The 27,591-nt window shown below is 44.6% G+C and overlaps 1 long non-coding RNA gene across 1 annotated transcript in view; it reads left to right on the plus strand.

The window, feature by feature from the left end:
- Window positions 1–27,591, plus strand: part of LOC125180109 (uncharacterized) — a 69,382-nt gene that overhangs the window by 33,213 nt on the left and 8,578 nt on the right. The window contains exons 5-7 of the long non-coding RNA XR_007158369.2: window positions 6,469–6,583; window positions 6,804–7,032; window positions 12,206–12,355. This is a non-coding gene — a long non-coding RNA (uncharacterized lncRNA). The remainder of the gene's footprint in view (window positions 1–6,468; window positions 6,584–6,803; window positions 7,033–12,205; window positions 12,356–27,591) is intronic.

Consider the following 27,591-nt stretch of genomic DNA (forward strand, 5'->3'; position numbering starts at 1 on the left):
TGAGGATTCAAGGATAGTTAGAGAAGTTGAAGGGTAAACTCAGACCAAAAAGAGTAAGGGCCATTTCCAGCAATGAAGGATGAAAACTCTGCCTTATGAGCACTAGAGGCTGAAGCGACATCTTTCGCAGCTGATGGGTGAGCTTGTGTCTTTCCCGATCTTCACTTTAGATCCTCTTCTCCCTTCTCGGTGAGCACAATGAAACCATCCCAAGTTGCACCATAGAGAAGGTGGGCAAATATTGGAAGGCCAGGGCTGGAGTCCCCATCCCCAGAATTATTTAAGAGACCTGTGGATGTGGCACTGAGGTACATGGTTTAGTGATGGGACTTGGTAGGTCAAGTTGGTGATCAGACTTGATGATCTTGAAGGTCTTTTCCAGCTTAGGTGATTCTGTGATCCTGTTCTATGAACAGCCAAGCAAGTCATTGCCAGCCCCACACTGAAATAACATCCTTCAAGTGCCCAAGTGTCTGCAGGAGCTCTGAGGCACAAGCTTAAAACTAAGGTCATGGCGAGCCAGGGCTTATGTGGAAGTGGTTGCCCAAAGAAGAAGAGCCAGCATGTCAGTGTGACCTGTCAGAGCCTCCAGCCCTTCTGCCCGCCATGGAAAGATGTGCTTTCTAATTAGAGATGCCAACTTTTAAATTGCTCTGTTGACCACCTGGAATCTGTTATGGAGAGTGGTTCCTTGAGATCAGAGAGATGTGAGTGTTTGCATGGGGGACCCCAACCACTTCCAAAGGTTCCCCTCTGATCATCTCCCAGCCTGGCTGAGAAAGAAAAAGGACCTCTTCCCCAGGGCTAACAAGATGACTGCAGCCACACTTATAAAAACAAAGTAATATTTGAATAGTTTTTCCCTTAAAACCATCCAGACTTTTTCTCTTATAGTATTTCTGCTACCATATGTGTTTTGGGATCAGGTAAATTGGGAATAGTTAGAATTGTTACCAAAAAAGAGGCAAATGAACTCTTGAACTTAAAAAATAAACCCATGAATTACTGTTCTCTTCCCCTGTTTGCATATTTCACTGCTTTTGGGATTCCTTCTGACAAGGAAATTTCTATTATGATTGCAGCCTTGCCAGGAAAACTAAAAGCAGGAAATATGGCTGGATAACTTGTTCACTGGAGTTTTCCAGGCGAAGAGGTAAAACTACACAAATATCTTAAGGCTCAGACACACTTTGGAGCTAAATTAAGCTGCAATCCCGCTGCCTACCTCTGCTCCTTTGCTGTGTTTAGTGTGTCTGACAGTCCCCCAAATTTCATGCAAGCTGCAGGATAATTGAGCTTGCTGTTTTTCATGTTTGCCATTTCTCCTGGAGGTACTAGTTCCCGTGCTTGATGTTTTCTCCCTGCTGTAACGCTAACTGCTTGACATATTAATAGTGTGTATTTTTTTTATCTGTCAATTTTTATAGTGTGCTATGAACCCTAGGAGTGTTTCTATTGCCTATCATTTTCTCCAGAAAATGAGTGATTATTTGTACTTTTTTTCTACCATGAGAGTTTGGGCTGGTAGAGACATATTCTGGGACAGTCTGCACATGTAAGCACCTTTCACAGGGGTGACAGCTTGCTCAACCATAATTTTTGGACTTTTTCACATAATGAATCCTTTGCTTCAAAGGCATAAAAGTCCCAAGCTGAGGAGAGAGAAGCAGTGCAGTCTTTCATCTATTTTCCAGACTGGTATTTTCACTTAAGCCTACAAATCCAGCTTCAAGTCTGGGTCTTGCCCTCAAATGTGACATGCATCTGTTCATCACCCAAAACCACATGCATGTGCCTGCATGAGAAAATGAAGTAATTACGTAGGAGGTCTGGAAGTGTTTAAACACATGGGGAAGGTTGTTATCTCAAAAAGATGCTCTGCTGGGAAGGGAAAAAGGATATAAATGGCACAAGCAGAATGGGGTTCAGGAGAGGATTCAATGCTCCAGAGGAACATTAGCTGATTTCCCAATTTCCTTAGAGGCTCTTCAGCTCCTTAAGGATTGTCAGAGTCTCAATGGTTCCCAGCCATCTGGAATGATTTATATCCCATTCCTACCTCCACAAGGCCATCAGCTCGCTTGCAGCACATTTTGGACTGAGATGTGGGCAATAGCTGTATCTGGGAGAATGAGGCTCTGGCTTGTGCGGGAGAGGGGACACTTCAGTCTGGTTCTTGCCTGTTTGGGCTCTTCTGGCCTGGATATGCACCCAAAACAAGAACAAAAGCAAAGAGAAATATTGGCCTCCAACCACAGCCTGTTGCAATGATTACAGAGTTGAAAGCTGGAGAGGAGAATTTTGTGAAATTGTGGGGAGTTACTAAGGTTCTGTGCTCGTTTGGGGTCTTAGAGAACAACAATCTGTGTGGGACTGGGGAGATTCAGTTTAGAAAAGGGAACAGTGAATAGGAGTATGGTAAAAACCTTACATTCATTAAAAAAAAAGTTCTTTCTCTGTAGAAGGGCAATGAGCTGTTGTTCATGTCTTCTTGGATAGGATGAGATATGAGGAACATTTTACAGATGTGGCAAGGGATATTGAACCTAGACATTAAGAACTGCTAATATTATTTAAATTATTCATGATAATAAACATCAGATGTAGGACTTTTTGATTAGGAGAGCTAAGATTGCCACAGGTAGATGGAGAAGCAGGCCCACTTTGATACTGGGTTAGCCAAAGGCACTGCAGGACAGTTTAGGTTTCACAGAGAAAAAGTACTGGATATGCTATAAGTTCTTCAGCAACCCATGGCTTTTGTGTTCAAGATCTGGCAAGTGTAACTTTCAGATCAAACTTCAAAAGCATGATGGGGGAAAAAAAAAAAAAGTGAATTTTGACTCAGATGTTGTTCTCGTGGCCTTTCTCACCAGATGCTATGTTTTGGGGGAGTGCAAAGACCTGGACGATGAAAAAAAGGCAATTTCATTTCTAAGGCCTGAGAAAGTTGGATGTATGAGAGCAGCTGCTGAATGTGCTTTTCAGGAGATCACAGTCAGTGAAAACAAGTTGTTGCTCAAAAGCATTCTTTTAATGTTATAAAAACACCCAAAGTAACTCAAAACCTGAATCCCATTAGCTCTGTGTTGGCCAGAGCCAAGACAAGGTGGGAAGCAGAGATCTGCTCGGAGAGTCACTATCAAGTGTGCCTGTAGCAGGGTCCCTGGGAGAAGCAAGGTGCTCACATGCATACAGAGAGCCAAGGTCGTCTCATCCAGTGAAGGGCTCGTGCTGAACTAAAGCTAGTGTTCACAAAACCAAACCCATGAAAAGGAGAAGCGAGCGACTGGGAGAAAGGCATGACTTGGAGGAGAGAAGAAGGAGGGAAGTGAAGACGCGAGAAAACCCCCAAATTCAAGTAAGCTGAATACTTGATTTCAGCTTAGTAACTGAGATACTAGTTTTGATCTGGATTGTTAAAGGTTGTCCCCTGCTTGATTCTGGATGATTTGTTTTCCTCCTCCTGCGTTAGTAGTTATTTGTGCTTTTAAGACATCTGTTGTACAAGGAGCTGATTCTGAGCGCAGACCTGCAGTGTTCCTAGGGGCTTGAACTCAGGGTTGAAATACACACATCAAATTTAATTACTGTAGTCGAACTGATGCTCTCCATATCACTAGGCTTAAAATATGGGCTTATGGTTTTCCTCTGATTGAAAATTGAAAGTAAAATGTTTTTGGTATCTTCCCTTCCCCTCTTCCAAAATATACGTCATATATTTAAATATCTGTATCTACAGATGTCCCTATCTATACAGGCATGGTGTCATACATGTAACTACACACGCAAATAACACCTGAATATTCAAGTTGGATACTTCAATGTGAAAAGACCAGAAAAGAGAAATGGCAAGATAAAGAGACCAGTGCTGGTTTCATATTTGCAGACTGCAGCATGTGAAAAGCAATGCCACAGTGTTGGTGGGTACAACAGAAACACAGAGTTGTACCCAGTGGACTGCACTCAGGGAAAATTTCTGTCAGAGCCTGAGAAATGTTTTCATCTCAACTGCAAAAAGGAATATAGCTTCTGTACAGGGGCACAATATCTGGGAAATCCACCCTCTGCATTCCTTGTGCTGGGAATCTGGTCCCAAACTGTTACTCATAAGAAAGTACACCTCTGCTTCTTCATTTTAATTTTTACTTATTTTTTGCTGGGGGTTATGAGAAAGACGATACAGAACACAGCAAGCTCAGTCAAGGAATTAGCACAGTAATAACTTTAGGCATCTGGGGAAGAATCAGCCCATTTGGAGAAAAAGAATACATAAACGTGTACTGGATAACAACACTGGGAAAATAAATTACAAAGAAAAGAGAAGCTGATATAATTGTTGTAAACAAAGCCAAGTATACAATTACAGCTACTCAAGGCTTTTATTATGAGAAAGCCAGTTAATCTAACAAAAGCCTTGCTCAGCTCTTTTTAAAAACAAATCCAAAAAAAATCTGTGCCAGAGAAGCAAACTGCACAGAGGAATTATGTTTAATCTCCCAGTGAAATTTAGTGAGGGCGCCAGCAGCTGGGGAGACTGGGATTCAGGGGCAGCTACTGGTCAGACTGGGTGTCCGAGCCCAGCTGCAGGAAGGTTCCACCTTGCACATCCATATATACATATAAAATATATTCTCACTAGTGGGCCTCCATCCTGCTTAGCCAGAGAGGGAAGCAGGATGAGGCCACTGATTCTGTTTGTGATCTGTGTGGTTGGCCACATGCATACGTCTATAAGTGGTGCATAAGTGTGCTCTGGGTGTGTGTGCCTATTGGAAAAGAGTTTTTAGGCTCGCTGCTGGTTGGACTGGGGGCATGGAGCTGTGGCAGCCTTGCAACTCTCAGGCAGTTGGATTCAGCATGATATATCCTCCTCTGACAGCACCAAGATTTTATCTTGGCTGGGGCTTCTCTAAAATCTACGTAGTCCCTGCTGAACATGCTTGAGCTGTTCCTTGATGTCAACCCTATTTTATGGGCTGACATGGGGGTGGGTCAACTAAGCAGAGTTTTCAAAGCTGGCTGAGGACCATTTATAGGGGACCATGAGTTTGTTCCCTCTTCTAGGTCTGTAGATCCACCTTCTTTTCATACAAGATGCTCCAGAAAGCTGTTGGATTGCTCGTGATTCACATTTTATGGAAAGGTGAGCAAAATGAGCTCTGGCTCACAGCGAACGATAACTGAGATAAGAAGTAGTAGGAACTCTGAACTTCAATTTGTCAAGGGAAAAAAAAAACAACGCAGCGTAGACTGCAGTTCTGTGGCTTAGTGAGTGATAGCATGATGTCATTTCTGACACTTCCTGCCATTTGGGTAATGAGAAGGACATTTATACTCACCGCAGGAATGCTGTTATAGGGTGACTTTCTTTGATGCTTCATAAAAAAGAAAAAAAAAGAAAAAAAAAGAAAAAACAAAACACAGATGTTTAAGCAAAAGAAAACTAACGAAAATTAGTGCTGGTTGATGACTTTTAGATGGTGTGTCTACTGCCTGCAAATGCTATGGTTCATCAAAACTGAAATTTGGTGTGAAGATATTTACTGGTCCTTTCACAAAGAAATGCCCTATGCATCACAGACAAGCACAGACTTTTCTGAAGTTTTCAGCTCACTTGCAGAGCCAGCTTGCAGTTCTGCTACTGGCAACACAGAGCTGCTGTTTTCCTGAAGGCCTCAGAGCAAATATCCAACAAATGGTTTGCCTTCCCCAGCATCGCTGCCCCAATGACCAGAAATGTCCCCAAAGTCAGGTTTTGAAAAAAAAAAATGGAAAAAAATCCAAGCAGGACACATTAGAGAAAAGAAAGGATTAAAAAAAAAAAAAAGATTCCCCAATCTTCCCTGTCAGAGAGCAGACATCTTGATAAATAGATAGGGTCATCCTTTGTCTATTGTGTGCTTTGCTTGCAGGTTGTCTCTGACACATGATTTATCATTAAATACCAGCCGACCGTCCTTGAAGGGAACTCTGTTATTTCAAAAGGCACAGAAACATCCTGCTGAAGTAATCCAGGCTATTCAGCACAGCCATCTGACTTGCTGAGCTGCATCTCTTAGGACCATTTGGTGTGAGGTTGTCTCAATTGCCACTGTGCAGTAAATGCAGCTGCCTGCATTGGGCACCTCTCAAAGAGGAAGGTGATGAGCTGCTGCTGGGAAAGATGATTTTCTGGAGGCTACAGCACCATGATTTCTCCTCGTTGTCTCTGCACAAGTACTGCCCCAGCAGCTCTGAGGTCTTTTGTGTCCTCACAGCTGTGTGAGCTCTTGGGAAACTGAACAAGAAGACATCTCTGAAGAGCTTTTGGGAACATCATCTCTAAGCTTTTGTCTGCGTGGCAGGTCAAATGTCATTTTAGTACGTTACCATTCCTTCCTTCACACATATGGGGAACAAAAATGGGAAATTTTAACCTGTATTTTGTTGTTGTTGTTTGTTTTGTTTTGTTTTCTCTGTGTCCAGTGGTTGGCAGAATGGAAGATGACATGTCCAGACTACTGCAACCTATAGAAAGGAAGCTCTGCTATACCGATGAAGAAAAGAAATCCCATCTCTTCAGAGCTGGCTGAACAGCCCTGTAGGTGTCACATAGATGCTGCAATGCAGTGTGTGGCTTTCAGGTGACATTAGCAGTGCTTGATCTCTTCCACCTTGTTACTTCATTTTGATGAGTTTATGTGTGGGGTGGTTTTGGCTGGGATAGAGTTATTTTTCTTCATAGAGGCTAGTATGGTGCTATGCTTTGGATTTATGATGAAAGGAGTGTTGATAACACACTGATTTTTTGGTTTTTGCAGAGCAGTGCTTACAAAGAGCCAAGGACTTTGCTTCTCGTGTTGTCCTGCCAGGAAGGAGACTGGGGGTGCTCAAGACGTTGGGAGGGGACACAGCCTGGACAGCTGACCCAAACAGACCAAAGAGATATCCCATAACATATGGCATCGTGATCAGAGAGAAAAACTGGGGGGAAGTTTGCCAGGATTGCCATTGCCTGGGGACTGGATGGGCATCGGTTGGCTGGTGGTGGTGAGCAATTGCATTTTTTTTCCACATGTATTAGACTGTCTTTATGTCAACCCATGAGTTTCTAACTTCTGCCCTTCCAATTCTCTTCCCCCATCTCACTTGGGGCAGTGAAAGCACGAACATGTGGTGCTTAGTTGCCTTCTGGGCTTAAACCACAGCAATGGATAAGGTCTTTCATTGTCCTAAAGTTTCACTTGCAAAGATTTTCAGTGGTGAGGTGAAACTGCCCAGACTGTGCGGTCTACGTGTCCATCAGGAGAGTCTCCTATCATCCTTTTCTGGCCCAAAGTCCTACAAAACCTGGTGTATGTTTAACTTTCTCCTTGAATACCGAACATTTACTGCTGAACTTCCCCTGGGGCCTCCCATTCTCCTTGATTTGCAGTCATTTGTGAAGGACTCCTGAATAATTCAACAGTACAAAGCGACTCTCAGTACCCTTGGTTTAGCACTGTCCAAAGAAGAGCCATGCACAACCAGAGGCTCCACCACACCTTCAGCTGTCCCTTCTGAGACTCATAAAACTCCTGGAGCATTTCTTTCTCCATAAAAACAGCTCTGACTTCTATGAACTGCAGGTCTGTTCTGTACCAGACAAGTAGCTAAATCCCTATAATTTTGGGCAGCTCTCCAAGCCCTTGTCAGACTTCACAGTCAGCAAAGGCAGCCCAGTGCATTGACCTTAAATACACATCTCTGACCATCTTAGATATATGCTTGTATGTGCATATGCATGTCCTGCGGATGAGCACGTTTCCTTGGAAACTCACTTTCCTCATAAAAAAATCTCAGTGTTAGAGTTAAGTAATAGAGGTTAGGGTTAAGGTTTTGGGTTAGGAGTTAGGGTCAGGGTTAGTGTTAGGGGTTAGGAGTGGGGTTAGGAGTAAGGTTAGGGTTTAGGTTATGGTTAAGGTTAGCTTTAGGGTTAGGGGTTAGGATTATAGTTAGATTTAGGGTTTAAGGTTAAGTTTAGAGGTTAGGGTTAGCGAAAAGTGTTAGGGCTAGGTTTAGGGTCAGTTGTTAGGGGTTAGGGTTAGGATTATGTTTTAGGGTTAGGGTCAGAGGGAAAACAGCTTGGGGAAGATTTAATTAATTTATTGCCAAATAATAACATGCTACAGCAGTGAGAACTAAAAGGAAACTAAAAACATCTTCCCCCACATCCAAGCTGTTCTACCTCCTCCCTTTGACCGGTGCAGGGGAACGGGGAATGAGGGCTGTGGTCAGTCCCTGACGCTTCATCTCCGTCGCTCCTTCACGGTCCCTCTCTGCCCCTGCTCCCCGTGGGGTCCCTCCCACGGGATGCCGTCCTTCCCAATCTGAGCCTGTGGGGGCTGCCCACAGGCAGCAGCTCTTCAAGCACTGCTCCCACACAGCTCCATACCACGGGGTCCATCCTCCAGGAGCAAACTGCTCCAGCACGGGTCCCACACGGGCGGCAGCTCCCCCCAGACCCCCTGCTCCTGCGTGGGCTCCTCTCCACGGGCTGCAGCTCCGGCCCGGGGCCTGCTCCTGCGGGGGCTCTCCATGGGCCGCAGCCTCCTCCAGGCCACATCCACCTGCTCCACCGGGGGCTCCTCCACGGGCTGCAGCGTGGAGATCTGCTCCGTGTGGGACCCATGGGCTGTAGGGGGACAGCCTGCTCCACCAGGGGCCTCTCCACAGGCTGCAGGGGAACTTGTGCTGCGTGCCTGGAGCACCTCCTGCCCTCCTGCTGCACTTCACCCCCCCCGCCTCCGAGTACCAAATGAAAATTTGGTACCTAATGAAAATTTGATTTTGCTTTCACCTTTAAAATTCATTACTTGTAGAAGTTTAGAGATGTAGGAAGCGTCTAGCAAGATGAGCCTGCTCATCTTACAGAGGAGGATGTAAGAAAGTGTTTTTTTAAATATATATATATATATATATTGTTTTTGGGGTGGATAGCTATATATTGTAATGACTTTCTTAGGAGTGGAGATGGTTTCCATCATTTGAAATCTTGGATAGGAGGGCTTGTGAAGTGACATGTCCCAATTCAACAAGACATTTTCAGATTCAATTATATAGCCTTTAGGGGGCTTATAAAAAAGATGGAGTGACTTTTTACACAGTCAGATAGCGATAGGACAAGGGCAATGCTTTTAAACTAAAAGAGAAGAGAATTAGATTAGATGTTTGGAGGAAAATCTTCACTGTAAGGGTGATGAGGCACTGGCACAGGTTGCCCAGAGAAGCTGTGGATGCCCCATCCCTGGAGGTGTTCAAGGCCAGGCTGGGTGGGGCTTTGGGCAGCCTGCTCTAGTGGGTGCCATCCCTGTCCTTGGCAGGGGGGTTGGAACCAGAAGATCTTTAAGGCCCCTTCCAACCCAAGCCATTCTCTGATTCTATGATAGATGGAAAGGAAGAAACACTGCTGGACGGTTAGCGCAAACTCATGTCATTTTTGTGTCTGTGAGCTGTTGGTTAATATGTTAAAGACATATTCTAGGGTGGACAAACCTTTAGAATCATAGGAAGAGGTTGCTGAAGAGAGTAAACCATCAAAGAAATAAATTGTGAATTAAACTGAATTCTGATCATCACTTCGATGATTTGAAGAAAAGGTGCTTGGCAGTTTTGGATAAAGAGGTAAAGATGTTATTTGAAGGAAAGAAAAAGAGACAGTCATTCACAGAGGTACAGACAGAAGCGCTTGTTGCAGAGGACCTGCTTGGAGCAGGACTGTCAGCAAGCACTAGATCAGAGTTTTGTATACCTGAGTCTCTCCAAGAATGGAGATCCCCTATCTTGTCAATGACTGGGACTTCACCATCATCCTGGGAAAAAGCTTTTCCCCATGCTGAACCTCCCAGGACGTAGCTGGGGTTGTTGTCTTTGTCCACCTGAACCTGCGGAGTGGAGTTTGGCTCTGTTGTCTTGGTACCTGCCATCCAAGTAGCTGTAGACTGTGATTAGATATCCCTTTAGCTTCTGCTTTTCCAGATTAATCCAGTCTATCACCCTCTACCTGGGCTTATATTTAATGTATGCCAGGCCTGGATCACTTTGGTGATAGCATAAAGATTCAAAAGTGTACCTCACCACTGTGCAGCATCCAATTGCCAAGCACTGGGTACACAGAGCACACGCAAGGTGAGAGGAGCCCAACACACAAGCCACAAGAACCAGGCACTGGCAGACATGGAGCAGCCCTTCAGTACATGTGTGCGCTAAGAAGGTCGTTTCAGTATGCTGTAGGAAATGGTGTTCATTGCCATGAGGTTGGATACAAAAACCTGGACCTACTGGAACTGGTTTTTAAGATAATGGGATCATAGCAACTGGGGATGTGCAAGTGGCATCATGCTTTAGAGCAAGGGTATATGGCATTTAAATTTTACTTTTCAAGAATGAAATGATTTTGCTTGCTGACATTCTTGGTCAAGCAACTGTGTAGTACTGGTGGGCATCACGATCTCAGAATAATTCTGAAATGAGGGCAGCATTTTTGCTGAAGTGGTAATTCAGGCAGACCTCTGATTTCTTTTTTATCCATTCTAGAGTAGCTACGGGTCAGCAGCAATAGACAGAGCTATTTGCATGCATCTTCTCCCCAAGTGTTTTTTAAAGCATTACTTGTTATTCAGTTTTCAGTTTATTTTAAGTCAGAAATGAAGCCTTTTTTTTTTCTTTTCCTTTTTTTTTTTTTCCTGGAACAAGAACCCGTAGAAAAGGTCAACTGCTCTTGAAATTCATGAACTCCTAATCCTTTTAACACCTCATAACCACAGTGCACAGGAGATAGTAGAAGAATCTGGTAAAAACAAATTAGCAAGAAACAATAACAGATTTTTAAAATGGGGCTCTGGTAAGCTGCTTAGAAAAGGACATTTAAAGCTTCTTTTTGAAGTTGTGCATTCATAGGTTTATACACTATTACAAAACTAATCAGGGTTCTGCAATGCTTAATATCACAATTGGTCATTTTTCATGGCTGCATAACCTTTTACATGTGTTGCGTTCTGTTATTTTTCTTTACGAAGAACTTCACTTTTTTTTCAATTTTATGCAGTGTTTTTCATTCCCTCTTGAGTATTTCAAATTTATTCCATGTTTTATTCACCCACTAGTGAACTTATTTCCTTTGAGAATCCTCTGCATAAAACAAAAAAAATTTATTCTTTTATCAGAGACAGTCCAGATGTCTCCAGCTAAACTGATGCTGTATTTCGCACAAACCTATAAAAGCTGAGCATTAAAAGATTCCAATCCCCTCCCTCCAAAGGAATTATATTAGTGTCACAATAATTTAACCAGATTTGGATTCTATCTTGTTGTCTTCAGACAACTATCTTCAGATCAGTGGGCCTGGGAAAATATTAGATGTTAAGGCACTTGGACTGCGATGTAAGAGCAGCATAAAGGGGTTAGGCACACAGCTCCCATTTCATTCTTATTCTATAGGGTCAAGAAAAAGCTGTAGGGTAGGATTTCACTAGAAATGAGAAATATTTGGAATATTCTCTCTTTCCTCACTATTCTCCATGTCTCTTTCATGTTTTAGGTTAAAAATACATTGTTTTCATTCTTTGTGTTGACACAGATCTCCACATTAAGGTTGTTATATTCTCAAAGACACAACTTATCTTTTGCCTTTCCTTCAAAATTCTTCAGGCTGCAATACATCGTGAAATCAGATTTTGGAATTAGCCATATCATTCTGTCACTAAGCCTAACATGTACATTAAGGTATATTTATGCATCAGATTTGCTACCTGCAGCACCAAAATTAACTTTCCACTGCCCCACAGTGATTTCACCCTGATCTTCCCTATTTACTTTCCATTTCTCATTATACAAATATTTGCTTCCATAAAGATGCCAGTGAGCAAGAAGTATATAGAGCAATGAATCTTAGTTCTGGACAGTGGCCCAATTTACACACATAGCTGTTGAAGTGTCATGTTTATGTAACTGTGTAATCAGCAGTAAGTTAAATATACCACTGCTTGTTTGCATAGCTGGGCCTCAGCTTCAACAGGTTCAAAAAACCAGAAGCCTTACAGAAGCCTCCTAAATCAACGTCTACATGCTTATTTTTCAAGCGTCTGCAGCAACATGCACATCCCTGTGGCATAATTCACTGCTCTGAGTAAATTATGCTTGCAGCATCACAGTCTGGATGACCTTCACTTTCTCCTTTGCACAGTCAAAAGATGGTGAGTAAGACAAGAGGTGTTGCTCCAGAAGAGAAGATGCAGCCTCCAGGCTACGATCCAGCACGCCCCACGGATTCATGACCACGTCTGTCTGCAAATGCAGCAAGAGCTTTCCCAGCCTTGTGGGTTTTGCAGCCTTGGTAAGTCTCACACACGGGCCTTGAATATTTGCCTCACAGTTCTGGCCATACTCCATTTACACTGAGAGCAATGGCACAGCCCCTCTCTTCTTGCAGAGCCCTACAAACAAACACCTGTCCTGTGGTCCTTGCTGTGTGAGATGTGGGATGGGAAAGGGACTGGGGCCCCAGCTGACAGTGAAGGCTGAGCTATTTATCGGGGCTTTGGGATCAACAAGACCCCATGAGGGATCATCTTTGGCAGACACAGCCTGTCCTTGTGACTCCTTTCCACCCTACAGCACAGGGTGTGGGACACGTTTCCTGCCACATTGCCCTGCGCTTGTACATCAGAGACATGAGGGCTCCAGCTCCAGCAAGGGGGAACGGTAGGTTTACTAACACTAACATCTGCAGATCTCCTTTGGTGGCCAAGAAAAGCCTCAGCTCAGCGAAGCAGCTTTTTTTCACACCTCTCTGCAATACAACAGATTTTAAGAATGTGCCTTCGGCACTGTAATGTTTGGGCCTCTCTCCGATGACTTGAAAGCCGACGCTGCCTGATTTTCGACTGCTGAAAATCAGGCTCAGGCAGTGCCCATGAGTTGTCACAGGCAAACGCATCTCTGGCCTGCTCCTGACACAGCCTACGCGTTTCAGAGGCAGTGCCTTAATATGCCGGGTTTTAGCATGGTTTCCTAGGAAACACGCCTTGTATGATCATGCTGTCTGTCAGTCAGCTGCACCTCAGAGCACTCGAGTCTCTTGACCAATCTTAGCCAGATTTGGCAGTGGTCTGACAGATACCAAATACCTTGAAATTTTGTGAAACGAGGTAGACAGGGATACAGCAGTCTTTACTAAGGCACCAATGTAAGATCAGCCCCCGTGAGACATCAAAGTAGACAGAAACTTGGTCTCAGGGACACTGGTGGTCAGGACAACATTTTCAGAGGAGCAAAGCCTTTGGAGGCCCGTGTCATTTAAGATATGAAACTATGCCTTGTCTTCCCCAAATCGGGTGGGTTAATCCAGAAATAATAAGGCTACAGCTTCCCAGGGTACCTCTGGAATATCGATCAGATTTGGACAATTCAAGGGCCTTGCTCTTAACAGCTTAAGTGACAGGTCTTCTCCTTCCCATTGCCTCTCGCTCAGGCCAATGTTGCCGTGGCAGTGACGCTGCCCCAGGGAAGCTGGCATTTTCCGTCACAGATAGTGAGAAGGCTTTCTGTACAGCCACTTCCGAGGGAATTATGGACAACTAACCCTAACTGTTCGTTCTCATGCAACATGGATGGGTTTGCTTTAAAGAATGATGGAAAAAAGCAGAGTTCATTTTTCTTCCTTCTCTTTGCTAGGTGCTAAGACATAAAAATACGTTAAGCACATGCCTATGCTGCATCTTTCTTTATAAGTTAAGTGATCCTTGTAGAAACTCATTTTAAAAACCAACTCTGGTTCCCAGTTTCTTTTCCTTTTTCATTGTTTCTTATTACAGAAGAGGTGAACTAACTGCTGTTCTGGATAATTCTGTGGCTAACTTTGAAACTCTGTAATATTTATCTCATTTTGTTTTGTCTGGTGCCAGTTAACTGTTAAAATGATTTAGGGTGCGTATTACTTCTAACAGTTCTCTACCTCCTGTAAAACACCACATACTCTCTCTGGAGACGAATCATAAAACACTTTTCTCTCCCAGTTTTGCCTTCTGCTTGTGACTGGGAGCAGCACATCATAGCCACGTCTCGCCTGGGTTTGGAGGGCATCTCCTTAGACGCGCATGAGTCACGCAGAGTAAAACAGCTCATCGGTTGGACTCTGCAGAGCTGATCAAGAGGGAAAATGTGCTTTAAAAAGATGCCTTAGGAGGGAAAATGTTATTTTAAAAAGATATCTTCTGGGATGTTATTTGTGATCCCAAACTGCTTTGGAAATGGAAAGATTGGGAAACACTACCTCTGTGAGTCACAGCACTTCAAGTCCGGATAACATCTCTCTTTCTCCTCTGCAGACAAATCTCCAGTCCTTCTGTCTGACAGGTACCCAGGACAACTTGTTTGTCTTAAGAGCAGAGAATGGCCACATGCAAAACAGGCTGAAATTCTCACAAAAGTTCCCACAAGATATTCCACACTGATAGATTTAGGTTAGGAGAGTTTTAGGAAAAAAATAACATTTTATTTTTATTTTTCACAGAGAGCAAAACATTAGAAGAAAATATCAGAGGAAATGCAGGAGTTAGGAGAAAGAAGAGTAGGCCAGAGGTGAAACTGCTATCTCCTCCAGCTTACCCCAGCAAAAATGTTACAGGCTTAATTTTGTTGCATGGTTAACAGATAAAATAACTGTGCTGTCGTGCCTTACAGCAATTTTGAATCCCTGTCACAAGCATAGTGCAAAAATACTGTTGACAAACAGGCTGGGGAGACAGTAAGGAAAGATAGAGACTGTAGAAGACTTCAACTCATCAAAATTTCCCTGCCACATGGGGAAGCCAGCCCATACAGTTATGTGAAACTCTGCCTAAGACCATGTCTAGGGAAGTTGTTAAGGGTCTAGGTGTGCATAACACTCGAATACCTGCTTATCTTGAACTCACCGAATGCTGAGTGTTTCCTTCATTTCTTTGCTGATTCAAAGTCAGAGGCATAAAGGCCAATGGGGAAGTCTGGTGATCCCATTGAACTCTGTGAACTGCACCCTGAGCTTTTTAAAAGTGATGGAAGAATACTACGCCTGCTGTCAATTTGGATGAGTCATTGAAAACTGCTAAAAATATCAAGAGACAACTGGTGAAAGAAGTATTTAGCCAACAAAATATAACATCATACACAACTTCATAGGAAAAAAAATGTATTGTTTATTTATTAGAAATCTTTGTGCAGTTTACCTTCTTTTCTATCAAGTCCAATACTTCATTTAAGGGAGGTTTAAAAGTAGACGTATAGTAAGAACTGCATGCACAGATGTGTCCATTTACATTTTTGTTGTATGTTTGTACATACAGAAACATCTGCAGTAATCCCTAAAGAGGGTGTAAAAGTGACTTGATGCCCATATATTTCTACTTGTCTTCTGCTAGTACACATCAAGCTCTGCAGTATGGTAGCTGTTTTGAGAAGTGCCACTGTAAGATATCATATAGTCTCTCATTTGCAATCCTGGAGATTCAGGTGTGTAAATGACTGCCTTTGTCATCTCTTAGGGGTAAGCTATGATGTTGGAGGTTTCTTTCCCATGACACATTTTTAAACTGAAGAAATTACTGAATCAGCTGGAACTGAAGCAAGAGAACCGACCATTAATACTGTTTCTGTTCACAGAAGCAAGTATGCATTCAGGTCCATCTGCAGTTGTTTTCAATTCCAGCAGGAGGTTTTCATGAGGGGGAGATGTGTTTTATTCTCATATCTAGGCACACAAAGCCATCATCTCCTTCCTGTTAACAAAAATTTGCACAATCATAGACAAAGATGTTGATTTTTTTCTGGAGCAGCAGTAGTGATAAGGAAAGATAGAGGGGGTAATTGGGAAACTGGATCCTAATCTGCATTTTAAGGACACTGAAAAACAGGCTCCATTTGCAGTCCTTTTCATTGCAGACCCTTTTCTCTTGGCTCTGCAACAACTTTCAAGATGAAGTTTTTATACAGAAGCTGGTTACTAGGAAAATGTATCCAATAGCATTAACAAGAATCAAAACTGCCTATCATCTCAAGCACTCTTTATTCCAGTAGCATTGCATTCCCTGATAAATATAACCTGACACTTGTGTCCTCTCCTGCCAGATATAAGCAACACACCTGGTGCATATGAGTTGCTCTGGAATGTGTCAAACAAATAAGGTTACTTGGAAAAAAGTCCTGTGCTGTGCCTGAGTTAACATATTGCTGATGTGCAGCGTGTACAACCAGCATGAACTAATGAACTGGGCTCAGAGTTATGAAAATTTACATATAGCTGCTAATGTGAATAAAAGGTTGGGCAGTTCTCCTTATCGGCTTTTCTGCCCCGCTTTTTATCTGTGTGCTTTATTTCGGTCATGCTGTTTTCACAGTCCTATGAGTGAACAGATGATTGCTAGAAAGGAATAAATCGTTGGAAGTATGATGGCTTTGGGGAAGTATACTTCAGCTTAAACATTTCTCACCTGGATCATTGCGGCAGCTTGCCCTCCTGCTTCATTACCTGGCTACAGCCTGATTGATTGGCAGGTGACTTGCATCCATCACTCCGTGGGTGTTTGACAAGCCACAGGAATGCCATGCTGGTCTTCAAGCTTGCAGAGAAGCTGAGTGTGTGCTGCCCCTCGTCAGCTTGCTCCTCAGAAAGAGGGAGGATGGAGCTGAGAGTGGCGTGGGATGGCCCCGTGTTTGTGCTCGGGGTTGGATAGACCATGGCTAAGCTGGGCTGGCTTAGGAGGAGAAGCTTCCATGGAGGAAAAAGCTGCATGCAGGAGGATTTCTCTGCAAGTTTTTGCAGACCTTGAGCTGATTGACTCTCCAATAGGGAACTTCGGTGCTTTGTTTACCTTGTTTCCCAAGAAACCTCTGAAAAATGGGGGAAACGAGAGAAACAGAGAGAGGAAAACAAAGCTTTTCACTGGCACCTGCTCCATCTGCTTGGAACCCTGTAAAATGACTGAAGGTCCTGGCACAGCTGGGCTCTTGTATATCCCATAAAGCTGAGTGCATTTCATTTATGCCACACTTTTGAATGAGTTCACATGCACAACGAGTCATGCTGTCTGCCAGCAGAGGAAATGGAATAAAAGCAGAGCCAGCCAGAACGCCATAAGGGCTGTTCCAAGACCTAGCAGCATACCTGGCTGCATTTTCAGGAGGTTATTTAATCTTCCCACTGTTTTATATTGAAGAGATAATGGTCACAGACAAGAACCACTGATGCTTGTCAGGTCAAGCATTGACGGGAGTGTCTTGTCAGGTCTGGCTGTAGACCAAGATGTGGCTCCCAGGAATAAAGGCCCTCAGAGGTCTCATCTGCTCCTTCTGCAGGGCTCCAGTATGCTTCAGCCATGCCTTTGATGGAGATGCTGCCAGCTGTAGATCGCAAGATTGCTCAGGACACTGCAGGATGCACTTGAAAAATGCTTGAAAAATCACTGTGCATGAGCATGGGAATACCTTTGTGTCTTTTTCATGCCAAGGAGGAGTAACCAAAGCTCTTCTGGAGGACTGTGGTTGCCCAAGGCTTTTAGAGTTGGGTATGGTGCAAACGTCGTTTACATCAGTATCTCCCAACCTGTCCTGCTGCCAGGGAGCATTGAGGGCTGGCTGCACCCCAGGTGAAGGGAGCAGGGCCCTGCAAGATAACACATCTGTCAGGAGCCACCTTAGGGTCTGCGAGCCTAGTGTTCTCCTGAGTTTTACCATATTTACCTTCAGGCTGGTATTGTCCCCTGTTTCCTGGCACAATATGCTCTTAGGTTAGACACTTGGTGGTATTTACAGACTGAAAGATAAAGACAGGCATTTAACTGGGATTGCCAACAAAAAATGCATCCACTGTAGTTCATTTCCCTGCTGGCCTCACATGTGCTGATTGAGTCTTGCTCCATGACCTCCTCTTGCAAGGTGTGACTGTGCCTCTTGTGCCAAGATGGGCATGTTATTCATCAAAATGCAACATTAAACTAAATTACTCAGAACTTTGTCAACTAAATGAAGTGATGTTTCCCCCTTCTCTTTCTCCTGCATTTATGGCATTGATAAGCAAAGGCACCCAGTAGCCTAGAGGAATACTCCAGATTATAATTTCTTAGCTTTGTAGTTGCGTACTTTAAATTTTGCCATGGCTCTGAGCTGCCCTCCTAGCAGGACACATTAGGGATCTCAGGTTTATAAGGGAGTGCAAGGGCTGCAAGATTCTTCATGCCAGCAGTGAACTTGGCCCTGCATGAGATGTGCCTGATGCCTTGGGCATTGCATCTCCTCAGGCTGATTTAATACTTACTCTGATTTAATACCTATGTTGGCATGGGCCATCTCATCTCTGCTGCTACACAGTGAAACCCTGAGGTTCACAGCTTCAAAGGGACTTTTAAATGTCTTAAAATACTTAAGGCCAAAGAACCACAATCAAGATTTCTTCTAAGAAAGCCAGTGTAATGCTGAGAGCAATGTGAAGGGCTTCAAGAATGCTGGGGTGCTGAAGATGCTGAGGTGGCAAAGGAATGCAAGGGGCAAAGAGACAAAAGACTGTAGCTGGGATGAAGATATTAAGTTCAGGAAATGTTGGGAGTATTCTGTTGGGAGTATTCAGAACAGATTTTCTGAAGAAATAGAATTTCTGCAGCAACAGGACAGAAGGCTGATGGAAAAGGCTGGGGTTGTCTTCAAATTTTTTTTGCTCCAGGACTGGGGCCATGTTAACCCAAGCTGCACTGATTCCCAGGCTTTGGTGATGTTCTGCTTTTCCACAGGAGAAAAGCCTTCTTGGTAGAACAGCCCTGCCTTCCTATGAAGCAAAAACAGAGACTCCAAAAACATCTTTTCTGGTGTGTATGCTCTTCCTACCTCTTGCTCGCTCTGTAGTAATTTGTTAACCTTTGCAGCTTATTTTTCTAAGTGTGAGGAGAGAGTCAGGGTGGGAGTAGAAGGGAATAGAAAAGACTGCTTGCAGAGTTCTCTCACAACCTTCTGAACAGCAGTAAGGGAAAACTGAAGCTTATCTTTGGCTTTCAGTCCCGAATTGTAGGTCCTTGCAGGTCAATGTCTGAGTTGGGAGGAAAACCTGGGAGTCGAGACCCCTTGCCTGCTGTCTGCTGTGAGTCTGGGATTGTATTTCAGCCCTCCTAGCCCGAATTTCCCTCAAACACCTGAGGTCAGCACAGCCTCCTTGCCATGAGTCCAGTCTACCAGCTATTCTTGCAGTGCCGTTTCCCCCTTCTCATTTGTCAATTCCTTCCCATCTCTTTCTGCTGCTTTACCAAATTGCAGCCCTGTGTTGAGAGACTACAGTTAGACTTACAAACCTGGCACAGCTGTACCAGTTTTTAGTAGCAGATTTGAGTAACTAAGCACAAATGAGGGATGAAAATCAGCTGTGTGGATATCAGATCAAATGTGCCTCTTTGGGAAGAGACGGTGTTACCCTTAATAAAAAGTGCTGCTTGTAAGCATCTCTATTTGCAGCTTGAAACCTGCAATGTGATATGGAGTCCAGCATCATCAGGACAGCGTGTCTTCTTTCCACAGGGCTGAGCCATGCAGAGCCTTTCTTAAAGAAGGTAGGGCTACCCCTATTAAAGAAGGGGATTTTCTAGGCTTGCAAGGTTGTGAAGTCTTACAGGCTTTGGATGAGCTCTTCTTTACCTAGCCAAGACATGACTGACTGTTTTTTTCTACTGATTCAGAGCTTCCTAGAGCTCCTTAGATGATAGGCTCTGCAATGTGTAATAAGCCCTGCAAGACAACAAAAATGTTGGCTCTCTACATTAGAGAATCTTTTGATGTTGATGTTGTGGAACTCCAGGCTGGGAATGATAAGGTTGAATCCCTGTGGGTTAGGATCCGCGGGAAGGCCGGCAAGGCTAGCTTCCTGGTCAGGGTCTGTTATAGACCGCCGAACCAGGATGAGGAGACGGATGAGGAGTTTTATAGGCAACTGACAGAAGTTGCAAAATCGTCGGCGCTTGTCCTCGTGGGGGACTTCAACTTCCCGGACATATCCTGGAAACACAACATGGCACAGAGAAAGCAGTCTAGGAGGTTTCTGGAGAGCGTGGGAGATAGCTTCCTGACGCAGCTGGTCAGCGAACCTACCAGGGGTGGTGCCCCGCTAGACCTTCTCTTCGCAAACAGAGAAGGACTGGTGGGAGATGTGGTGGTCGGAAACTGTCTTGGGCAGAGTGACCACGAAATGGTAGAGTTCTCTATTCTTGGCAAGGCCAGGAAGGGGACCAGTAAAACTGCTGTATTGGACTTCCGGAGGGCTGACTTTGAGCTGCTCAGGATGCTGGTTGGCTGAGTCCCTTGGGAGGCGGTTCTGAAGGGCAGAGGAGTCCAGGAAGGCTGGGCGCTCCTCAAGAAGGAAATCGTGATGGCACAGGAGCGGTCCGTCCCCACGTGTCCAAAGACGAGCCGGCGTGGAAGAAGACCGGCCTGGCTCAACAGAGAGTTGCGGCTTGTGCTTAGCAGAAAAAAGAGGGTTTATAATCTTTGGAAAAAAGGGCGGGCCACTGAGGAGGACTACAAGGATGTAGCGAGGCTGTGCAGGGAGAAAATTAGAAAGGCCAAAGCTCATCTGGAGCTCAACCTGGCTACTGCCGTTAAAGACAACAAAAAATCCTTTTACAAATATATCAACGCGAAACGGAGGACTAAGGAGAATCTCCATCCTTTACTGGATGCGAAGGGAAACCTAGTTACTAAGGATGAGGAAAAGGCTGAGGTGCTTAATGCCGCCTTTGCCTCAGTCTTTAGCGGCAATACCGGTTGTTCTCTGGATACCCAGTGCCTTGAGCTGGTGGAAGGGGACGGGGAGCAGGACGTGGCCTTCGCCATCCATGAGGAAATGGTTGGCGACCTGCTACGGAGCTTGGATGTGCGCAAGTCGATGGGGCCGGATGGGATGCACCCGAGGGTACTGAAAGAACTGGCGGAGGAGCTGGCCGAGCCGCTTACCATCATTTATCGGAAGTCCTGGCTATCGGGGGAGGTCCCAGTTGACTGGCGGCTAGCCAATGTGACGCCCATCTATAAGAAGGGCCGCAGGGCAGACCCGGGGAACTATAGGCCTGTCAGTTTGACCTCAGTGCCAGGAAAGCTCATGGAGCAGATTATCTTGAGGGTCATCATGTGGCACTTGCAGGGCAAGCAGGCGATCAGGCCCAGTCAGCATGGGTTTATGAAAGGCAGGTCCTGCTTGACGAACCTGATCTCCTTCTATGACCAAGTGACGCGCTTGGTGGATGAGGGAAAGGCTGTGGATGTGGTTTACCTTGACCTCAGTAAGGCTTTTGACACAGTTCCCCACAACATTCTCCTCAAGAAACTGGCTGCTCGGGGCTTGGACTGGCGTACGCTTCGCTGGGTTAGAAACTGGCTGGATAGCCGGGCCCAGAGAGTTGTGGTGAATGGAGTCAAATCTGGTTGGAGGCCGGTCACTAGTGGTGTCCCCCAGGGCTCGGTACTGGGGCCGGCCCTCTTTAATATCTTTATTGATGATCTGGATGAGGGCGTCCAGTGCACCCTCAGTAAGTTTGCAGATGACACCAAGCTAAGTGCGTGTGTCGATCTGCTCGAGGGCAGGAAGGCTCTGCAGGAGGATCTGGATAGGCTGGAGCGATGGGCTGAGGTCAACTGTATGAAGTTCAACAAGGCCAAGTGCCGGGTCCTGCACCTGGGGCGCAACAACCCCAAGCAGAGCTACAGGCTGGGAGATGAGTGGCTGGAAAGCTGCCTGGCCGAGAGGGACCTGGGAGTATTGGTTGATAGTCGGCTGAATATGAGCCAGCAGTGTGCCCAGGTGGCCAAGAAGGCCAACAGCATCCTGGCCTGCATAAGAAGCAGTGTGGCCAGCAGGTCTAGGGAAGTGATTGTGCCCCTGTACTCGGCTCTGGTGAGGCCGCACCTCGAGTACTGTGTTCAGTTTTGGGCCCCTCGCTACAGGAAGGACATGGACGTGCTCGAGCGAGTCCAGAGAAGGGCGACCAAGCTGGTGAGGGGTCTGGAGAACAAGTCTTATGAGGAGCGGCTGAGGGAGCTGGGCTTGTTCAGCCTGGAGAAGAGGAGGCTCAGGGGCGACCTTATCGCTCTCTACAGTTACCTTAAAGGAGGCTGTAAAGAGGTGGGGGTTGGTCTGTTCTCCCACGTGCCTGGTGACAGGACGAGGGGGAATGGGCGAAAGTTGCGACAGGGGAGTTTTAGGTTGGATGTTAGGAAGTACTTCTTTACCGAAAGGGTTATTAAGCATTGGAATGGGCTGCCCAGGGAGGTGGTGGAGTCACCATCCCTGGAGGTCTTTAAAAGACGTTTAGATGTAGAGCTTAGCGATATGGTTTAGTGGAGTACTTAGTGTTAGGTCGGAGGTTGGACTCGATGATCTTGAGGTCTCTTCCAACCTAGAAATCTGTGTGATACTGTAAAAAAACATGGTGTATTTTTTGGTCATGAAATTTCTTCATAATATTCCCTGTAGGGGGTTTGATCATGGTCTAGTCACCTTCTCCATAGTTCACTAGAGCTCTGGGGAGGTCTCTGGAGCAAAGCGAGTTTCCACCAATTAATTCAGGTGATTAAGTGATCATCAGTGTGGTTTGGATAAGGAAAATCTTATGGAGTAAGACCTATCTGAGCGCAAGGATAACCCTGCTGTCCTCAGCTGTACAAGACAAGATGAATCCAATTTTTGTCCTTCCCTATTTGTAGCAGTAAGAGACAAAGTAGAGTGGGGTGAAGAGTTTTTGTGTTAAAATCAGAGGGACTACCCACAAACTGCTAGGGAGATTTTCAAAATGTGATCAGAGATGGCCACCTGTGCTTCTGTGGGCAGTATATTGCATAAAGAAATTTCCCTTTCTCCTGCATGAGCTGGTTTCATTAGCAAGAAAGCAGTCAGCAATGGTGGTATTAAAGAGATCAGCACTGGACCTCTGAGTAGAGATGAAAGGGAAGCATTTATTTTCTGCAAGACACAGCTGCTGATTTTCTGCAGAATCAGCCAAGCAGCTCTGCACCAGTTATACTTATTTCAATGTCTGCAAAACTTTCTTCTCATGCAGAAGGGATTAACACTTCTTATTTTCAAAGAAGAGATGTGTTTTCAGGAAAAGTAGCAGACAACATCAAACACCTTAGCGGGGATTTCAGAAGGAAAAAGATACCCTCCTTAGGAATTTTTCAGATTTGCAGTATTTATAACATCAACCCCCCCATACAACTGTGCATTAGCTATTTCTGCTGCTCAGATGATACACTGGCTGTAAGATTAGCTATCTGAGGTTTAGGGGTTCTTTGCGAACTGGAACAGTGTAAAGCAAGTGGGACACATGGTTGTAGCTTGCCCGTGATCCTTTGTTTCCTTGCAGTTCTGCTGAGCTTTTATCTTCAGCTAGCTTCCCACAAATGAAGGATTAAAATTTAAGAGCTCTGATGGTTCCTTTTATTAGAGAAAACTGGTTTGTCATGTCCAGTTCTCCTGCTGCAACAATTTCACATGTCAAATTAAGCCATTAAGCTGAAACACAAGAGGATAAAACCATACTCTAGTACACAAACAAAAATTACTAAGAAATAAAGGCATCCTTGTCCACAAAAGGGAAGCTGTTTTGGCATTTCAGGCTCAGGTCAGAGGTGCCCTCCCAGTGGGACACACCACTTAGACCATTCAAGAATGTACCAGCCATGCGAAGGAGCCAGGGCAGTGCTGTCTCAGACAAGGTGGGAATAACCCAGAATGCCCATCAGGCTCAGAGATAGCAGGGAAACAGCTATCAATCCCCTTAATTGTGAGGAGAGAGGGGAATTGTGCAGTCGTATTTGGTATGAACAGATATCCCTCAACCTGACCTGCTAAAACATAGTGTCCCTGGATAGTCTTCCCCACAGGACAAGTTCCCTGCACCCTTAGGAGAAATGCTAGGTTCAGGGCTTGCTTTTTTGTTTTGTTGTTTTGTCTATTTCCTTCCTAACATCTGTACTCCGCAAAGCTATAGGCTTTGCAGAACCCAGGTGGCAAGTTTTTGGTTCTATTAAGGACTGACTTGCACTTGAAGATGCAGCTCATATTTTACTTTCAGAGCATGTAAAAACCGTAGTGTGGTACCCACAGCAGGCAGTTTCCCTGTGTAGCATCACTCCAGAATGTGGCACTGGGTGCCCCAGTGCAGGAAACAGAGATGCATCACAGTTCCCTGCAGTATCCTGTCCTAAGGCTCAAGGTGAAAAAGGAGCGAGAACTCAAGGCTGCTATTGCAGGCTGTAATTGGGGGAAGCAGTTGGCAAGGCACAGACAATTCTTCTGGCTCACACCTTTCAGCTGTCATTAGAACAAAATCCTAAATCAATATTATTGGTCCCCAGAGAGGCTTAGTGGAGCTAAATTAACATAACCTCATAAATGACAGGCTTTCCCATCCATCTCAGTCACTAGCAAGAAACTATCCATTATTGTTCTACAGCAGCAGTCCACAGGAGCAATCCCAGTGCTTCAGGTGCTCCCACATGACCTGTGACAAAAAATCTGGACTTGCCAACTAACTCCACAGCCTTTTTTTCAAAGTCAAATTTTCATCTCTTTATATTTATAGAAAGGACAACACATACATGAATCTATCTCTCTCTGTGAGAGCCTTCCTCGTGACACCCCCTTCATGAGCTTCCCTCTCCAGCAACGGAGATGCCTGTTTGCAGAGCTGAAGGTGAGGATAGACAAGAAGACAATTAAATAACTTGCCAGTGATAATGGGCATAGCTCTTTCCAGGCTTTTCTGCAATATGATGTATATCACCTCTGCTGCCGCAGAGGAACATGTCTTTTTTGCTCCATCCTTCCTCAGTGAGGACTTGTACTCTGTCCTTTTGGTGCTTTCTCAGCCTCCTGTAATACAAACATGAAATAATGCTGTGGGGTGCATCATGACAGAAGCACCTCTCGTCTCCAGGAGCAGCAAGGCCAACAGCAGATGGGATATATATCATCCCATTGCCCTCGTGTGTCATCTGTGATACCCTGGTGCTCTTCTGCACTGGCATGCCACCAGCTGGTCACCACTGACTCAGGGACTGTCGGAACCCATAAAAATAATGCACAAGCAGTGTGCTTTGTGGTAGTTTGTGGGAGCCCTGGAGTCCTCGCTATGCTGGGCACAGGCAAACAAGATGTCCTGGCCCAAAGACTTTAGCATGCAGCCCTGGCACTGCAAAGAGGCAAATTTGAACTGAAACTTCCATGTTTCAAAGCCACATATCAGAGTGTGTTAAAATTTCAGCAGACTCTGAGCAGGGAGATGGCCTTCAGACCCTGTTTACAGTGACCTGGTGTTCTGCACCAGGTGTGTGTGTAGTATAAGGCTCTCTCCAGATCTCAGTAAGAAAGACCCAACAACAAATGGCATAATAAAATAGCTGTTTTACTAAAAACAAAAGTAGGAATATAAAAATACAGGAAAGTAAATCTTTCACCCCCTGAGATGCTGGGAACACCGCTTTCATACAACATTGGACAGACTCTGGATGGATTTTCCTACAGCACGCTGTGCAGATCCCATCCGTGGTCTGCCACCCTCCCATTCTGTGGTGTCCTTTGCTTTGTGTAACCAATGAACCCATACATCTTCTCCTGACAGGCTGGACTGTTACCTCTGTCTGAACACCCACCAGTGCACAGCACAGTCCAACACAGGGCCGCCAGCAGGTTCCCTTGCAGCAGCTGCTCGTGCAAACCTACAGGCTGCTCAAGCCCTAAGTATGAGGCCTGGTAGGGCAGGCATGGTCTTTTCATGCTGCCTAAATCCTTTAATACAGTGTCTTCTGCAAGGCTTCTACTATACTTCGGTCTACAGTAGGGCAAAGAAGCAAATCACTATCCAACCAGAACCCACACTGTACTGGGGAGAAGATTAATTTACTTCAAAGTCAGGAGGCAATACTGAACTCTAAAATGGAAATCAATTGATAATTTACAAATGGAAATAGTTATTTTTACAACCTGACATACAGAGGAATGGCTATTTTTTTCTCAAATTTCATACACATTGGAGGAGGGGAGATTTAGCCAACTATTTCATTTTTAGCAAACCAGACAGATGAGTGACTTTTCTAAAATGTCAGAGATGGAAAAGTACTAGTATGTAAAAACTTAATTGCTGACAGATGAGATGATCAGATACTACTTGAAAATTCAGTGTATCATTTCTTTTTTCTGGTTGGTTAAGGAGACTTCCTGTTTTTACACTGTCAAATTCCATAATCTGGTATTTTATCAGTTTTATTGACATCCAAATAAAGGGGTTTTCACAGAAACTCTGTACTGGGGAGATGCATATGCTTACTGGCTGGAGGCACGCACCATGCAAATCCTGAGCCTGCTGACTCTTTTCCCGCTCCAGGAAGGGCTCTGAGAAAGATGTTGAGATGCAGGCAAACAGCAAATAGAAGGTATTCATGTCCCTAAAGATGTATCCCCTTCCCTTTGCAGAAGGATGCTTGTTGTATGGGCCGGAGCTTTAGTTTGGTGTTGACACTGGTGGGGCACCTCTGTGTAAAGCTGCTGTACAAGGGGACCCTGCTTAGTTATATTAGCATCTTCCAAGACAAAGAAAAGTCACAGAGAGCTTTCTCTTGAAGTCATGGAGTCTACAGGGTATTTTGAGCTGACCAGAACCAGCACTACCAGTTAGTTCTCTGAGCTGGAGCTTTTTCTTAGTGTTTGAGTTGGAAGAAAAGATGTCAGAGACAGACTGTGAAATACGTGGGGTTCGTTAGGGAGTTCAGATAAACTGCAGGGATACAGAGCAGGCTGGGAAAGGTATTTTCCTCATTTGGAGGAGAAAAAGAGCTCTTTGCCTTCTCTAGAATTTTATTTATAGAAAGGGTTGGACAAGAAAGAACAGACGCACCTCAAGTTTGGGAAAAAATTACTGTACATGTAACCTAGTTTTCTATGCTAGGAAATGATGTTTATTAGTTATTTGTTGCTCTCACTTTTCAGTATGCATCACAGATATCTTGTTAATTTTGAACAAAGCCCATCATGATGAAAAATAAACCATTTGTATGTACATAAAGCTTTTCAGACTTGGAGGTCTCAGGTGTTTTCATTATCTTTTTAAATATCTCAAGGTCATGGGGATACGATGAATAAGCGAGACTAAACTGCATTTTATTGTTCATGGGAGTTTGCAGAATGCACAGCAATTTTCTCCATTGGAGATAGACTATTGTGTCGTGTAACAGTGAATTAAAGATAGCACAGAATCAAAGCAAGATGCATCTCGCTTGTATTGTCAGGGAGGTGATTTTATAATGACAATCAGCTTGCTGAAAGTCCTATAATTGCTCTGTTCTGCAGGGTCACTTTTATGTTTTCCTGTCTGATTGTTTTAGGGAGGGTTTGATTTAGTTTTCTTAGTTTGTAATGTGTTTGTATGAAAGAGTATAGGGCAGAGAACTGGGACTGCAAGTATCTCCCTTGCCTGTCTTTTGTCACTGCCTTGTATCTTCCAGAAAGGCTCTTTCCAGGCAGTGCCTCCACCCTTGAACAAAGAAGGGAGAAGCTATGAAATGCACACA

The sequence above is a fragment of the Anser cygnoides genome, chromosome 3, assembly GCF_040182565.1.
Source record: "Anser cygnoides isolate HZ-2024a breed goose chromosome 3, Taihu_goose_T2T_genome, whole genome shotgun sequence".
NCBI lineage: Eukaryota > Metazoa > Chordata > Aves > Anseriformes > Anatidae > Anser > Anser cygnoides.